The following is a 16,798-nucleotide window of genomic DNA, read 5'->3' on the forward strand; positions in this document are numbered from 1 at the left end:
ATTGTAAAGGATTGACCGTACCAGAGCTCTTATGTTATTTACCTTCTGGTTATCAAGCAAACACAGTCGCCATGCCCGATGAGACATCTTGTGCTCGTGTGCTTTGGAAATTAACTCTACTTGTTATGAGCATATGAGCTTTGCAGAGCCTGGTGGCAGTGGCTTGTAGACACTGTCGTGACCAAAGCCAAATGTGGAGCGGTGTATTTTTTTGCCGATTGTAACAATAAAATTACTTCCACCGGTCTATTTTACGCGCCATGTTTAAACAAATGCAATGAGTCTACTGCCAAAACAAGATTAGCATGGCTCTCAAAGAGCACCCTGAAATCATCACTTATACAGCCAGTCCAAAAGAATTTGACATTTACAGGTTTAAAACCCATCCATCCATCCATCCATTATCAGTACTGCTTCTCCTCCCTAGGGGGGCGTGGACCATGCACAGTTTCAAACCCAAGGGCGACTAAACGTGTTGACTCGTTTCATGCTGCATTCCCAGAATTGTGCCTCCCGGTCATCCTAGAAAAAAAAAACAACAAAAAAAAACAGCCCCATATCTCTGTTTCACCAATGATCATTCAATGCTTTGCGGAGACCGTGCCTGCGTGGGTTTCCTCCGGACACTCCGGTTTCCTCCCACATTCCAAAAACATGCATCCCGCTGTCCGTTCACTGGTTGATTTGGTTCTGGTGGATGATTATGTTGACCGCAAAGACTTTTTTGACAATGGCGAGTGGGAAATTCTCAATGCAACGGGAATTACCGATTGGATGACACTGTGATGTGATCAAATCACTTGCAAATTATATCAGCAACTTAGTAATGATCAGGTCCTCCACCAGCCGTTGATTGTCATTGTATGGCTCGCGATTGGCCGGCCGATCATGCCAGAAATGACACATATTTTGGGGGGCACTTGAGGGTGTGACTTACCTGTCAAAAAAATGTAATTGTCACTTTGTGAACGTGCGCACTGCAGACGACGTAATTGAGCCAAAGTAGTAACTTGCTAGCTGTTTTTCATCTTGCGTTGACATCGGTAACCTCTACAAATTGCACACAACACTCTCTCGTAGCTGGGCAGAAGCATGTACAGTTACACGATGTGGCAGGAATTCTTCTCGAAAATAACAATTTTTCTCGTTTTCGTAGGTTCTCAAACTGAGCCCTACTGTATGAAATTAAAATCCGACTGAATCGTCCGCGTACCGTTGTGTGGAGGGCCTGGGGCATTTTTGACCCCCGAAACATGCACAAAAATTCACCAAACTTGGCAGTCTCATCGGCACCACCGTCGCCCCAAGCCTTTCCAGGCCAACCCGAGGTCGGTCGCGGCGCACCGTAAAACCTAGCTCATTGCTCCAAGAGACCAAGATTCTGATGACCAGTTTTGTATTAAAAATAGCTTGAGAACAACTTTAGCAGTCCCTCTGTCTTCACACTACATGACAATCTCATATATATATATATATATATATATATATAGGATGTCTTTTTACACTATATAAAGGTGGAAATTTACATAGGAAACGTTTAGTTTAGCTGTTAATGAAGTTTCGTTTTTTTAGTGCTGAAAATTCATTGTCTGCTGGCGCTGTACACTTTTTCAATTCTAATCTTAAACCTGTTCTGAGCAGTCTAAGGCGTTGCGTTCAGATCCCAGAGTGTAGCTGTTCAGGAGGGGCGCAAAGTTGCAGAAGGGCGTCAGAATCCAGCGAAGGATGTCGTTGAGCATGGCCATATCTTCTATTGCACAGCTGGCTGTCAGTCTTAATGGGCCCGGAACAGAAATTGTCAGACAAGCGACCAAGAGACGCAAGTGTGGAAATTATTATTATTATTATTAGGAAATTTACATTGGAAACCCCATTTGACGGCAAAAGTGCCACTGTGAGGTCGATTTGCTAACCAGCCAAACACCCTGCTGGCTTAAATGATTGATTTTTGTACTTTATGTGTTATTTTAACCACTCTAATTATTTCAATTTGTGTTTTGCATAAACCTAACCAACTACCATAATTTGCATATTTTTTCCATCTAGATACCTAGCTAACATACTAATCTTATATGGTTACTAATTTAAGTAATATTTGAGTCTTACTAACTCAGAAATTAACAAATGTGAATGTAGTATTGACTTTTCAAAAGATTGCCTTTTTGCAAACATAATTGCTAGGTAGCCTATCACAGCTGACGTAAAACTGTTCTGCTTGGTTTTCGTTTTACTATCCATGGCGCACACTCCAGCATGGAACCTGTGGCTGTGATGGAAGCAATAAACATCTGACGCGCCTCTCCAACTTTAACTCGAAGCAGATGCAGCTTAACACTCCTCACCGTAACTTATTCGGCTTCATCTTGGCATTTCTTCTTCGCAAAGTGTAAATCAATTCTCCCGGCAGGCCTACTCTACATTTTTTTTTTGCCAGCACAGAGAGTGACCTTTTTGTCACTATTTATGTTGCAGGCTTAAGTGGTGGACTTTGTACATCAATGTGACATATAACCTGTACAACTCAATTTGAAAATTTTTCTGAATCTTTCCAAGAAATATGACTTGGATCATCTTCAAACTCATGCTAAATGAGAGCTGGCAGGTGTGACATTCAGAGCACTGGGCAGAAATCACATCGCGTCAACACCCGCCCTGGACCTTCGCGATGCTTTGTTGGTCGAAAAGTACTCAATTGTACCAACGATCTTCTTTGTGGCCACGAAATACGTGTTCATGGAAGGCTTATTTGCTAGTTTAACATCATTCCCATGAACAACTTGAAGTTCCATGTAGCATGAGTGAATGTTGTCATATCAATCCTTTCCAGAATCTTAGCATCTACTCTCCACAGGTTGGTTACACACTAACCTTTTTTCCCCCAGTAAACCAAATGGGAGTGTCAATAAAATGATTTCAAAATCCACCGGCAGGTTTCCCCCCTCTATTTCCACCCTTAGCTTGTAATTAGCTTGCTGGTTGGTTAGATGGAATGTTGTTACCACTGTCTTGGTTCTGTTCATTCTTAGGTACGCGGAGCTGTCTGAATATTGGAGAAGTTAGAAGACAAAGTAAAACAGAACAATTAGGGATTTGTGACAGAAACACATGCTGACCCCAAAAATTCAAAAATAATGTCAATTGCTCTGTGTTTATGAGCAGATGTTACCATGGTAACTGAGCAATAACTACAATTTAGTGCTTTTGTCGTCTTTTTTTTTTTTTTCCTCGGAGCTTCCATTCGGTTAAACTTAGGGGCCGCTTGGCACCGCCCGTGCCCGGGGAAGGTGCTCCTCTTCGGCGGTCTGTGTTTCTTGCATTGGAACCGGAGCTGAGCGGGGAGCCGGGCGCGGGGACCGGGCGGAGGCCGTCGCTCCAGGGTTATTTATAGTTTTGGAATTTTTATTATAGTTGGTTTTTCTTTCTTTTTTTTTAAATTTAGTTTTAATTTGTTTTCAGGGTGGGATTATTGTACAGAGGAAAACCGTGAGGATGGCATGGCCTAATCGATGGAAAAGTGTTCAAATCCGCGCCGCGTCCGCCAACAGCCTTCCTTCGGTCGGATACAATGTTTGAAAGTTCCCCGCTGGAAAGGGGACTTAGAAGAAATAAGGAGGAAATTCCCCCGGAGCTCCGCCCGTGGCCGGGGAAGGTGCTCCTCTTCGGCTTACTGTGAAGTACTAACCAGGCCCGACCCTGCTTAGCTTCCGAGATCGGACATGATGGGCACAAATCTTTTGGGGACTCCAGTAGTTGGCGGCAGGGGAGTGCAAAGTGTTCATCGCAAAATTAACGCGCACACAGTCAAGTGAAACACACTCACTCTGTTCTGTTTATTTAAACTTAACTTGATAAATGTTTCTTCTGCCTTTCGGCGCCTTTTGGTGATCTCACACTCATTTGAGGCGGGACATCTATCATCTTCCATCTGATCAGGCCCCTTCTTCCAAACTCAAGTGGGAACTTTTCACTACGAGATCACCTTTGTGTTTAACTTTGAGAAGTAGAAGCCGAATGAGAGGTAACAATAAATGATTTAAACTGATTTATTTTTCTTGAAAGGGGATTTATTATGGGTAATGCTTATGGTGTCCGGAGTACCTGGCCTCACGTCATGTGAAATTAATTCATGAAAAGAATGTAAAAGTGCAGATAATATAAATCAGGCGTGGGCAAACTACGGCCCGGGGGCCACATGTGGCCCGTTCAATGTTTTAATCGAGCCCGCCAAACTTGAAAAAAATTAAATAAATAAACCTTGTTAATGTTTTATTTTCTAGATACTGTTGTTTACCCATCCCTGATTTAAATGATAACCGAATATTTCTGCCGCCTGTGAAACTTACACAGAGCCACACACTAAATTGTGCCTCTACAAAGGAAAACACAATCTATAATTAAACGAGCGCAACATTGAACCACTAAAATGAATTTTTCAGTAAACTGAACCAGCAATGAGCGATACGCAAAAGTTTTCATATTTGAAAATGTAATTCAAAGGGTGCTTGGAGAAAACCGAATATGCCAATTTGGTTAACTTTAGCTGTGCTGTACATGTTGACTGTAATTGATGTCAGAGTCGCAAATTTTGATTTTGGTCGTAGGTCTAAATTAAATTCATATTCTTTCACATTTGGCTCAACAAATGGCCTTTGTTGAATATCTAATTCTGAATATTCATTTTAATTTAGCATTCCTCCTTGACATGCTCAAGGCCTAAACACTCATCCGAGCAAATATAAGGTAGATTTTGGACACGAGGTGGGCCGAGTGGCCCCTAAGTTCATGAGAGGTTTAGGATTCAAATCTCTTGCTTTGCTGCGTGGAGGTTGCATGTTCTCCCTGTGCTTGGGTGTTTTGTTTTGGGGGTTTTTGCATCAAAGATGGATAAGAGGCACAGGCAAACATTAGCGACGCATGTGGCTCCAATGTGTGACCCATGGAGCCAATGAAGTTTACACGACATGAGAAAAAGCACAACTGAAACGTTCGTGATCCTGACTGTTTGCAAAACAAAAATAACATAGGTGGGCCCCTCAGTATCTGAAGACGCCAAATCAGCCATTTGATTTTGTCCCAAGGTGATCACTCCTACAACATTCCTGGAAAGTCACAATGTCCCATCGTTTCCAGCGACTACTGTTATATGCACTTATATCGTAGTTACGCTAAACACAATTAACACTTATTTGAACATGTCACACCAAACGTTTCCAATGTACATTTCCACCTTTATATATTCAAACGCTTGTTTACAATTTAGGGAATTGTATCGGAAATCCTCATCATACTGTAAAAGCAGGGCACATTTGTCACTATTTCACCAACAAAAGTTGAGATTTTCCAATGAACCTCATTTATCGGAAGTAGATGTTATGCTGTTAGAGTAATGTAGCCGTTAATGTATAACATTAGCAGCAGACATTCATAAAAAGCATGCAAATATACACAGTATAAACGTATCTAAGTGTAAGGAAACACTCCTATATAAAGGTGGAAATTTACATTTGAAACGTTTAATCCGGCCCGCCGAACTTGAACAAAATTAAATGAATAAACCTTGTTGATGTATTATTTTCTAAATACTGTAGCGTGTTATCGCTCTGATATGAAATGAATATGCAGGGGACTCTCGGTGATCCCACCTCAGACAGAGCCCATTGAAGTGACAAAATGGCCACCCCTTGATTGGGTGAAACGTTGCCACCGATCGTGTCCGGGGGAACGTGCTCTTCTTCGTCCACTCTCCTCTTCGCCCACGCTCTGGGGTTGTGACAAAACGGCACTTCCTATGACTCGGGCTCCGACGTAATGCTCTCTTGAATGTGTTTGCTTTGTTCTTGCTTGGTACTTTCAATGGGCTCTGTCTGAGGTGGGATTCGAACCTACGCCTCTCCAGAACTAAACACATTGACATTCGATACCACTACATCCGTGAATGTGTACAGAATGGACAAAAAACACTATGAGAGTTAGATTTAACAGGAAGTAACGTGACTGTAATTGATCACATTTTTTAATTAATCGTTTTGGTTAATAATATAATATATCCTATAATAAAAACAACAACAATTATTATTATTATTATTATTATTAGGATTATTATTATGAAAACCTGACATGCCAGATAAAAAACAAGGTAAAACCCCAGCACCAAAAAGTCATCATGATAAATCTACCATATTTTTTGGTATGTGTTTTTCCTGGTACCATGCTCCTTTTTTAAAATAAACAGTAATTGAACAATCAACTTTACTTGAATTTGGACTTATAAATTACCGGTAGTGAAAAGGCTACTATACATTTATTTGGTTTCAAAAAGTGCCTCTGAGGGAAACCATAATTACTTTTTGGTCTGTGACAAACATTTATTGGCCACAATACACCTGATTACGTGTCTTACAAGTCATTCACCTTAATGACAGCGAGAAGAGTTTGCAACCACAATCTAGTTATAATAATAAGAAATTAAATTTGGAAGCGACTTTCAGGACACTCAAGTCACGTGAACAAACAATTAGCCGAGATTCTATTGCTTCTTCTACTACTCTTTTTTTTCTTTGTATTTTCTAGCATTCATGATGCCCGGCGGCATGTGGCTGTCTCTCAAGGGCAATCCAGGTAGTAGGACAATCAGCGGTTGTGGTGTGCTGCGTTTGTGTCGGGTACAGTATCAGAGCAGTAAGTTGGCAATTCATGTTTTTTTTTTCCTATCATGTGCAGGGTTTCTCACATTTAAAACGAAATTGGTTTGGCGCTGCAATTCAACGCTTTAGTGAACCATCCTGAATTTAGTTGCTGAACAGTAAGGTTTTCTAGCCGTTTTGGAGGTAGAATATGTTTTTGCACATTTTTGAAAATAGAACTCCTACGAACAGAGTGCAGCGGCGGCCCCCAGCCCTGTAATGGGGGGGATCATTTTTTACATTTTGACGTACTGCACGGTGCCCTTTTAACGAATCTGATTGAAAATTGGCTAGAAAAGACTCAAGACATTGATCTTACTTTTTTTTAACATTTCTCGAGGGCCATGACATGGATATGCTGCATCCATGAGTTAAAATGCCTACAATGTCTTGAAGACATGGGAACAGAAATGCTTTCTGTTTTTGAAATAACAAAATATTTGAATATAAAACAAAGTGCAAAATACAGTGCACAACAGAGAGAAAACAAAAACATCCAACCGTAGGAACACAAAATAAGACAAGAGACAGAAATAATTTGTAGAATCGAAGAATTCTGAGTCTTGGCTGCCATTTTCAGTGGGCAGGTTGAACACCTTTAACTTGAAAGCTATATCGTAGACCAGGTGTGGGCAAACTACGGCGCGGGGGCCACACGCGGCCCGTTAAACGCTTTAATCCGGCCCGCCAAATTTTAAAAAAATTAAATGAATAATGTAACGCTTTTGTTCACTCTCATTTCAAATAAATGTATTTTTTTTTCTCCGATGAGGTGAGGTGACCAAAACACTCCATCCATCTACTCCTGGTTCGGCCCCTCTGTCAAATTTTTTAACCGATTGCGGCCCGCCAATCAAGAGGTTTGCCCAGCCCTGTCGTAGACATTAGCTGCATGATGAAGGTGTGCGTGGGAAGAGTAAATATTCATACCGATCCAAATGTTTCAATGTGTACGGATTTCATTTAAGAGCTCATAAGCAAAACAAAAAAAAAAGCATGAATGGTAAACAGAAATGTGGGTTAACCCAATGGTCCAAACTTAATAGTAGTTTGTTGGAGCTTGCAGACATGTTAATTTGTTGTTGTTTTTGTTAACATCATATTCTCTCATTGTGAATGTAATGCTCCGAATCATCATCATTATAATTATAATCATCCTCGGCTGTAAACACTTGGTGGCTTTTGTGAAGGGGGTGTGCGCGACCTCCCCATCACAGGTGCTTCACCTCAGGGGAAGCGTGTCCCATGAGTCTTTGTGACCCGAGGGAGGCTTTCTGACCGCAGACTTGAGAAAAATAAGCCCAGTGGTTGTTAGGGCTGTGTTTAGACAAAATCCACTTCAGAGGATCCCCAAACAAGTAGATAAAAAAATGGTCGAGTCCTTCCTGGGAAAGACAAAATGGACAGAGCACTTCATTTGCCAACCTAAACAAACGCACAAAAAGTCCAAATTGACAAAAGCAGATCTATTAGAGAAAAGTCCAAAGTCAAATGTTCACTTCATGAGCATCCTCCAAACGGGAACCCGATTCCTCCTTTCTAAGTCACTGAGTTACTTTGCTGATGAATTGATTTTGAAAGCAGCTTGTTAAATGACAAGTTAGTTTACGGCTTACATTCCGCAGGATTTTGTTTTTGTCAGTGTTGCCACTGTTTGCCCCGAGAAGTCATGTGATCACGAAATTATTGAGAACGCCTTTGAAAAATAACTTTGTTACTTGTCTGATGATTTGATTTTACGATTACCAGTTACTTTATTCGTTACATTCACTCCGACTGCGCGCAGGAGCCCAATTTATACACATAAATGCTATGAGCGCGGTCTCGACAGTGTTGTCGCGGCTCGATCAATAAATGAGAGCGGACGTATTTCATGCAAATTCAAGAGCGCAACGTAATTACCCGCAATGTATACTACCGGGATGCTAACCAGGCAGTCGGGGAGTTTCGTTTTCTGGTATCACACGAATCAAAAAATGGACACATTCGGCCGCCTGTTGGAGAACAAAATGTGTATTCTGAAAATATTGGAACGGAACTTGCAATATTTTTAATTTACTTTAACATACATACATATAAGCGAGCCTTGATACATTTTGTCACCTATGAAAAAAAAAAATGTCCATTTCTCACGAAATAGGGGTGCAGATGTAAAGATGGATCGCCTCCAATAGGGACTTCGCAGCGGTCGCTGCTCAGGCCCTAATAATAATAGTCACTGACGGGATGCCCGTTTTGCTGATGATTGACGAATCGTGGGGCACTTTTGAAAAATAACGGGCTGATCAGTATTAATATAGGCTGTGTACTGCACACGTGAACAAAATATTTTGTATTAAAATAAATATACCTGTAAACTGTATATGATGTCTGTGCATCTCAGGGAAGGCATTGTTTTTCTATAAAGAAAAAAGACAGTTTTGTGTTGAGAATTATTAATACTATAGGCTAAATGGAGTTTTAACAATATCAGTGTAAGAAAAATAAATTATAAATTAAAAAAATATCAATCCCTCCATCCCAATTAACGATTTCAACCATGGCTTTGCTGATCTTAATTTAATAGAAAATGCTATTTTCTTTACTGTTAATTTGCTTTTGTGTGCTGTCTCATAAAATGCAGTCGTGCTTGAAAATATGATAAGGCTAAATTAATTTTTTTTTCTTTTTTGAGCTTCTGAGAAAAGCTGATTTTGAGCTAATTGTTTTTCTTAAAGAAAAAAAAATTAATCGTCTGATTTGAAAAAATTAAAAAATTTAAAAAAAAAAAGAAAAGACATTGCTTAAAGTGTCTTTTTTTTTTTTTTTTTTTTAATATGAGCCAGCACTCCTGATTCTGAAGGCTCTTATCAGATTACCTTGACAAACTCTGATTGGACAGAAAAACAAAATAAATCTAACATTCATACCACCAGCTATTATAAAATGATTATTTGAACTAAATAATGGTCTTCGAATAGTTAACCGAATAGCTCTCTAAAGCCCAACGAACGGCACAGTGTGAATCCTCGTCTCGGCATTTGCACAAGTACTAAGTGGCTGATGATTAATTCATTAATTCAAAAACGTTCCATTGTCATCGTCCCCTTGCGGGTTTGTAATCAAATTCTTCTTATGGACTCACATGGGCATAATTGTCGGAGTCCGTATGCCGCTGTTACTCAAAGAGAAAAATCGTGCCCGGGGGAACGTGCTCTTCTTCGTCCACTCTCCTGTTGCTTAAATCTCAAAATCAAGATTCCGCAAAATATCGATGGCCGAAGGAAGCAGACAAAGGAATGCAGTCAAGAGAGCATTACCAGTGTGCCAAGCGGCCCTTAAGTTTAACCGAATGGAAGCTCCGGGGGAGGAGGGCGGGCGTGATAGCATAAAAACGGCAAGTATTATGATCAGCCCTCAAATGTTTATGGTGACAAAAGGGTCTGAAATTTTCGTCATGAAACCCTCGCAGGAGGAAGTGACAATCTTAAAATAGTAACATTGATTCAATGACAAAACGAGTGAAGCTGGAATTTCACTCTCTCTCTCCCCGTATATATATATATATATATATATATATATATATATATATAAATCACGAGGTCTTGCCTATGCTATGCTGGCTGCTGGAAGCTGCTGCTAGCCTTCTACCACTCGTCCATCGAGAGCCTGCTGGCGTACTGTGTCTCCACCTGGTACAGCGGCGCCCCCGTCATATAGTATTTCGGAAACAAAAAGTTTTAGCCCCAGTGTTTGTCCCAGGTCTTTCGTGCCCGGGCAGAAGAGGTGCCACTTTGAGGTAGAACTGGTTGAAGTAAAATGATGTCACATTGTTGCTTTTTAGTGACAAAATTAACCTCTCACTAGCCTCTCTCCCTCCTCGCCCCCCAATTTGTAAGAGATAGTAATCTTGACTCTGCAGCACTTGGAAACGGATTCAAGACAATGATCTTACTCTCTGCCGAATTTTGTGACGTTTTGGCAAAAGGCGTGTCACAACCTCCCCGCTAACACCTCCGACTTGCTACAGAGAAGTTCGCGTTTCAGCTCGCACTGTACACATTTGCTATGTGAGGCATTATCTCATGAAAATTGGAAAAAGTGCATCCAAAGAGGAGAGTGGACGAAGAAGAGCACGTTCCCCCGGGCACGATTTGGGGCAGAAAATTGGCTAGAAAAGACTCAAGACATTGATCTTATCTCATAAGGGAAATATTGGACAATCAAAACGTCTTTTTTAATCTCTTTGACTGAATAAAAAAAATCAATCAAGGTAAACCGAATCGGTTTTGGGAATCTAAATCAATGTCTAGCCCTACATTTGAATAGCCGACATTTTTTCAATCCTTTATGACTTTTTATTTTTACCTAAAATTCAACATATGTACCCAAGTCCAAAAAAAGAAAAAAAAAGAAAAAAATTAAGCCAGGCTTTACGGATTGAGCGAGACAAACGTGCATTGAGAAATGAAAACGTGCCATTTTTTTTTATCAAATGACTTTAATTAGTGATTGAAATTGGAAAGTCTTGCGTTTAGAGTATGTTGTTTTAAAAATCCGAGATTTTAGATCTCGTTGTTTTTCTAGAGATGATAGACTACGTGCCATCTGATATCATTCATGTTATTATCATAAGGCTGCTTTAATTTTTTACCTGACATGTTTCGGCGAGTCTTTCATCATTTTGAAATTTTAAAGTTGAACTTGTTTTGTAACAAGGATTTAGAAGGTTGGTATCCAAGTAATGGGACAAATAGAAACAAATTAAAAAAGCCGTCTTCACAACAGTCATTGTGCCCGCCAAAAATCCAAAACTTCACATGTACAGGGCAACGAGGCCATGGTGCCCTCCGAGGTGAAACACTCAATCAGGGCGGAGCACGAAAAAAAAAATGATATTTTTGTAATAAATGCGGCCCCTAAGTTTAACCGAATGGAAGACCTGTAAAGACACCATTGCAGTCATCTATAATATTGCAAAGTACTATTCATATATGACCTTTGACATTCAACAAATTAATATTTTTTTTGTTCTTTGTTGTGAAATTTTTAACAATATATAATAAAGGCTTTTTTTTAACAACCATGTAGAGTAAGGCTTTTTTTTTTGACAACGACATATAGTCGGGACCTCCTCCCTCTGCAAGCGTTCGCTTCAAGAATAGTAGCTTGTCACAAATTGTGATGTTACACATATGTAAAAAAAAAATCGGAAGTGACCAATTCAGAGTGATTTTGGTGAAAAAGTATGTAAGCTCTACACGTCCATGGCGGATGTCACCGTCCAGTTTCAGTCGGATCCCGCCACCTCCCAAAAATGGCCATCAGTTCTTGTCGGATGGCCCGAGCTGCGACGGCTGCGAGGTCCCTATTGTTTTTGTAGAAAATATTATTACTTTTTTTAAAAAATATACAATATATATAATAAATATATATATATACATATATATGTTGGTACTTTCAATGGGCTCTGTCTGAGGTGGGATTCGAACCCACTGAAGTTTGAGGTGAGCGCACGCAAAAACCACGAACTTCGACAGCTAAACCAAACGTTTCCAATGTACATTTCCACCTTTATATAGTGTAGAAAGGCATCCTGATTTGTTGGCAGGCACTACAGGTGCATCAAATCAGACTTTGGCTTTGGTTTTTGCACCGTGTGGAACATTGGACGCGCTCCCGACAAGCGCACACGATACATCGATGAATATGACGCGGTTTGGCAGTGGCCCAGCAGAATCTCGATGAATCTGGCAGTGCGTTGTTGTTGTCGATACTCAGTTGACATTGTAAACGTCCCGTGGATCACGCAACGAGCCCTACTGCCTATCAAATATCTACTTCCGAAAGGAAATCAAAAATTCATAACTCACTTCCTGTTCATATTAGACGTTAAAATATCAAATTTTTCGCCATGCCCGATGAGACTGCCAAGTTTGGTGAATTTTTGTGCATGTTTCGACGCGCTGTTTGAGGTAAACCCGAACAATGGGCTTCTGCACGTGCGTAAACAAGCTTTCTTCGAGTGAGGTTGTCCCAGGCACAGGAGTGAACCCGGGTACTGGGTCAGCAGTTAGTTTTAAAAATAATTCATAACTCACTTCCTGTTCATCGCTGCACGTCCCTTGGTGATCCGTCGTGTCTGTATCCAAAATATTCTGATGCTGTTTGCTTTCAAGTGGACTAAAAAAGACAAACATGCTAGCTTAATGCTAACATACAATTAGCTTGTGGCTCCCATAATAATAACGCAAAAAAAGTTTTAAAAAGCAATGAAAAAGTATTGATGAACGTGAAAGAAATGATGACAGCGCGCTCAGCTTCCACTTCCTGTGGCTCATCGGCGACCAGGAGGCGTGGGTTCAAATCCCGCCTGAGACGTCTTTATTTTTATGTGCACAGTGTTTCAATGAAATTTTACTCATTTAATTTTTTTATTGTAATAACACTACAAAAAATTGTGTAGTGGGGGAAGAAATGTGGACAGTTGTGGCCGCTCCAATCATCTTCTATGGGTGGCGGCAGCGTTGGCGTGAAAATTAAAATAAAAACAAATTTTTGACAAATTGGATGGTGTCGTTGGAAATGCCGTGGACCTTCGGGAACAGGAAGCGGATCGATGAAGACACGGCAACGCGTTCGGACGGTTTGGAAGTCGCTTCGTTGCGTATTTGTTTTAACCAGTTGGTGGCGCTACCACTGCGCGGCGGGCGTGTCGTGAACCTCGCGGATGTTTGACCTGAAGACATCTTAATGTTATTATTTTTATTCTTTATTTTGCATGTTTCAAGTAAAGTTAAGAAAATATTTATTAGTTCTAACTTTTCTGAGCTATGATAAACACACACATATACACACCAGTGCCTCAACACTAAAGCACCTGCCTCTCCATGGATGGGGTTGATTGCTAACCCCCTCGTCCAAACAATAAGTGCCAGGGGCTTTCTGTAACCCGGTCCCGAAGCAGACATGTATTTTTATCGCAGTCTCTCGAGAGGTCATCATCAGGGCCTCAAAATGGGTGGCGGCGAAACTACAATGCCCCCGAATATTTTTTAGACCCGACCACGATAGAAGGACCCAGCGAGGGGCCTTTGACTTGGTTTTCATGAAACTCAACCGACTTGAACGACGCGACTTGCCAAATCTTGCCTTGCGTTCAGGTCGCAGTCTCCCCAGGAGGCGTGGGTTCGGTGCAATTAGCCATCAGTGAGGCCAGATTCTTCGTGACTGCGACCTGAACGCAACGCCGTAGACCGCTCAACCTATTCTCAAACTTTAAATGGGTACGGGGCCCGGCTCGCTGGCTTTTCAAAATGGCCGACTTCAGCGCCCGTCGTGCCGCTCGGCGAAACTACAATGCCCCGAACCTCTAAATTGAGCCACGAAATAACAAACTAAAACCCATCCACAGTTTGCAATGAAGGCAAGGAAAAGCTCCCTTTAAGGAAGAAACCTCAAGCACAACCCAGGCTCTGAGAGTAGAAGGAATGAAGATAGATAAGAGAGAAAACAGGAAAGAGAGGTTGAACACCAAGCGAGGATGTTGGGGTCACACGGAGCCTTCAGAGAATAACAACAGAGGGAGCAGAACCAGCGAGGGAAATAAAGGGAATTGGTTGATATATATATATATATATATACACGGGTAGAGAGAGGGGAACGGGCCAATTCAAGATAGCTGCCGCACTGTGGGGGAGGCTTTGCTATGAGAGGCATTATCTCATAAGGGAAATATTGGACAATCAAATTAATGACTGCCCAGGCTTCAGGATGTCTTTTTACACTATATAAGGGTGGTGGTACGGGGCTGCCAGCGCGCATGCGCAATGTTGATTTTCAGCAGCAACAACAAGTCAGACGTCGCTGCTCGATTTGCACAGTTTTCGGCCGACTGGTTAGCACGATGGCAGCATCGGACATTCTGTAGCTTGAGCATCACTTTTTGTGTTGCATTTCGGTGTACTAACAAGCAGTCTGAACTACCAAAAGGGTATCATGCCCTCTTTGAAAGCACTTAAAAAAAAAAAACTCTTTCGTAGGCATGACTCTCCAGTCCACAAAATTGTAAAATAACAATAAGAAACAAAGTGTCAAAACAAACACCAGGAAAACAGGACTTGACGAAAAAAAATATTGGACAATCAAATTGCGTGTGGCCATCTTGTTCTCTTACGCTAATCCTCAAAGCCCAAATGTATCTGGAGGCCAGGTACGAAAGCAGCAAAGAGGCCGCTGGCCATGTGTCATCACGCCTGTGCCCGGGGAAGGTGCTCCTATTCGGCTTCACTGTCACACAGCATGCACTCCTCCTCCGAAATTTTAAATACATTGTCACAACAACAAACAAAAAGACAAAATGAATTTTCAGCACTAAAAAAACGAAACTTCATTGGATAGACTCCATCACGCCCCACACAGCAATTAAATGCTCTTCCGCTCGATTGCATAAAACCAAACTTTTATAACAGCTAAACCAAACGTTTCCAATGTAAATTTCCACCTTTATATAGTGTAAAAAGACATCCTGAAGCCTGGGCATATATAGTGGAAAAAGACATCCTGAAGCCTGGGCAGTCAGTGCCCTGTGAAATCAATTTGTCATGAAATGCCACGGCAACAAAACACTTGACGTTTGACAGCTACATACAGTTAATTATATTGGAGCCGTGACGAACTAAACTTGACTAAACAGAACAAAAACCACAAGCTCATTTCCAACTTCCGTACCAGTTAGCTTAGCGGCTAACTTGGATTTTCGGCACAATTTTGTGAATGAAAATCACCGCGGCTGCCATTTGAAACAATTGAGGCAGGCTAGAGTTTGGCATGAGGAGATGCGTAAGAAAGACCCACCTGGGGACTTACACCCCAGGAGTATGAGATAAAATAAAATTAAAGGCACGTGGTTCAAATACCCACAGGACAGAAGTGATGATATATATATATATATACTGGGAGAGAGAGAGTGAAATTTATGTTGTAATCAAGTTGATTTGTCTACTTGGTTATGTCCGTGCTGAGGATGGTGCCCGTGGATGCTTCGTCCTGGCCGCCCGGAACAAAATGGAGTCCCACAGGGAGCTGTAATTTCACCAGCACTATTCAATGTTTACATATCAGACCTACCAGATACCGAATCCTGGAAATTCGGTTTTGCGGATAGTGATTTGGTCAAATAATTTATTTCTCACATGTTCTTTGTATATTGTTAGATTGTCAATAAAATATCCCTTAACAAAGGTGGCATTCTTTATTTATTTATTCATTTATTCATTCATAACTGACAGCCTCGTCTCTCCTTTGCCTAACTGCATCTAGGTGTGTTTGTGACCGTTTGCTGTGGCTAGGTGACAACAACGTGGCGTTAAAATGTAAATATTATGTAAATGGCGTGTTAACATCATTGCTAGATGCAAACTTTTTGTCTGTCTTCATGTGTTGCTCCACCGTTTGTGTTTTGTTGTGCTGAGTTGAAAATACGTTAGCCAGACATTCCCAAACAGTTTTAATGGTAACTGTTTTTGTCAGCAAATTTTTAACATGTTATACTGTTCACACGGCCAATGAGGCACTCCGCTCCGGCAACATGACTCAGATGATCCTATCTTCTCGAAGTTGTACACATTTGAGGAAGTACCAAGTAAGAACAAAGCAAACACATTCAAGAGTGCATTACCAGATGCCAAAGCCTGGGGGACAGCTTAACCCATTGTAGCCTGGCGATGCAACATGACGTTTAGGCCAGGACAGCACCGAAGGCATACCAGATGCCCAGCCGCAGTTCTTTTTCCCAGTGTCATTTGATACAACTACAGTATTGCTCAGATTTTGTTCAGCTATTGCAGGATGCTGCTGTGTGTGTCCAGGATGAGGCGAGCTGTGGAATGGATGGAGCCGCGATGGGCTGAGGTAGGCAATGGCCCACCCGAAACTCATCAATTTATTCTATTTTTTTTAAATGATTTTTATCCTTTCTCTTCATCTTTGTCTGTCTTTCACCCTTATATAGTGTAAAAAGACATCCTGAAGCCTGGGCAGTCATTATATCATGGCGCAAACCCCTCCTATCTCATAAGGGAAATATTGGACAATCAAATTCTCACAGTGTGCAAATTGTTTTCTGTTAGCAGTGA

The sequence above is a fragment of the Idiotropiscis lumnitzeri genome, chromosome 22, assembly GCF_059441095.1.
Source record: "Idiotropiscis lumnitzeri isolate Australia: NSW breed Sydney's pygmy pipehorse chromosome 22, RoL_Ilum_1.0, whole genome shotgun sequence".
Taxonomy (NCBI): Eukaryota; Metazoa; Chordata; class Actinopteri; order Syngnathiformes; family Syngnathidae; genus Idiotropiscis; species Idiotropiscis lumnitzeri.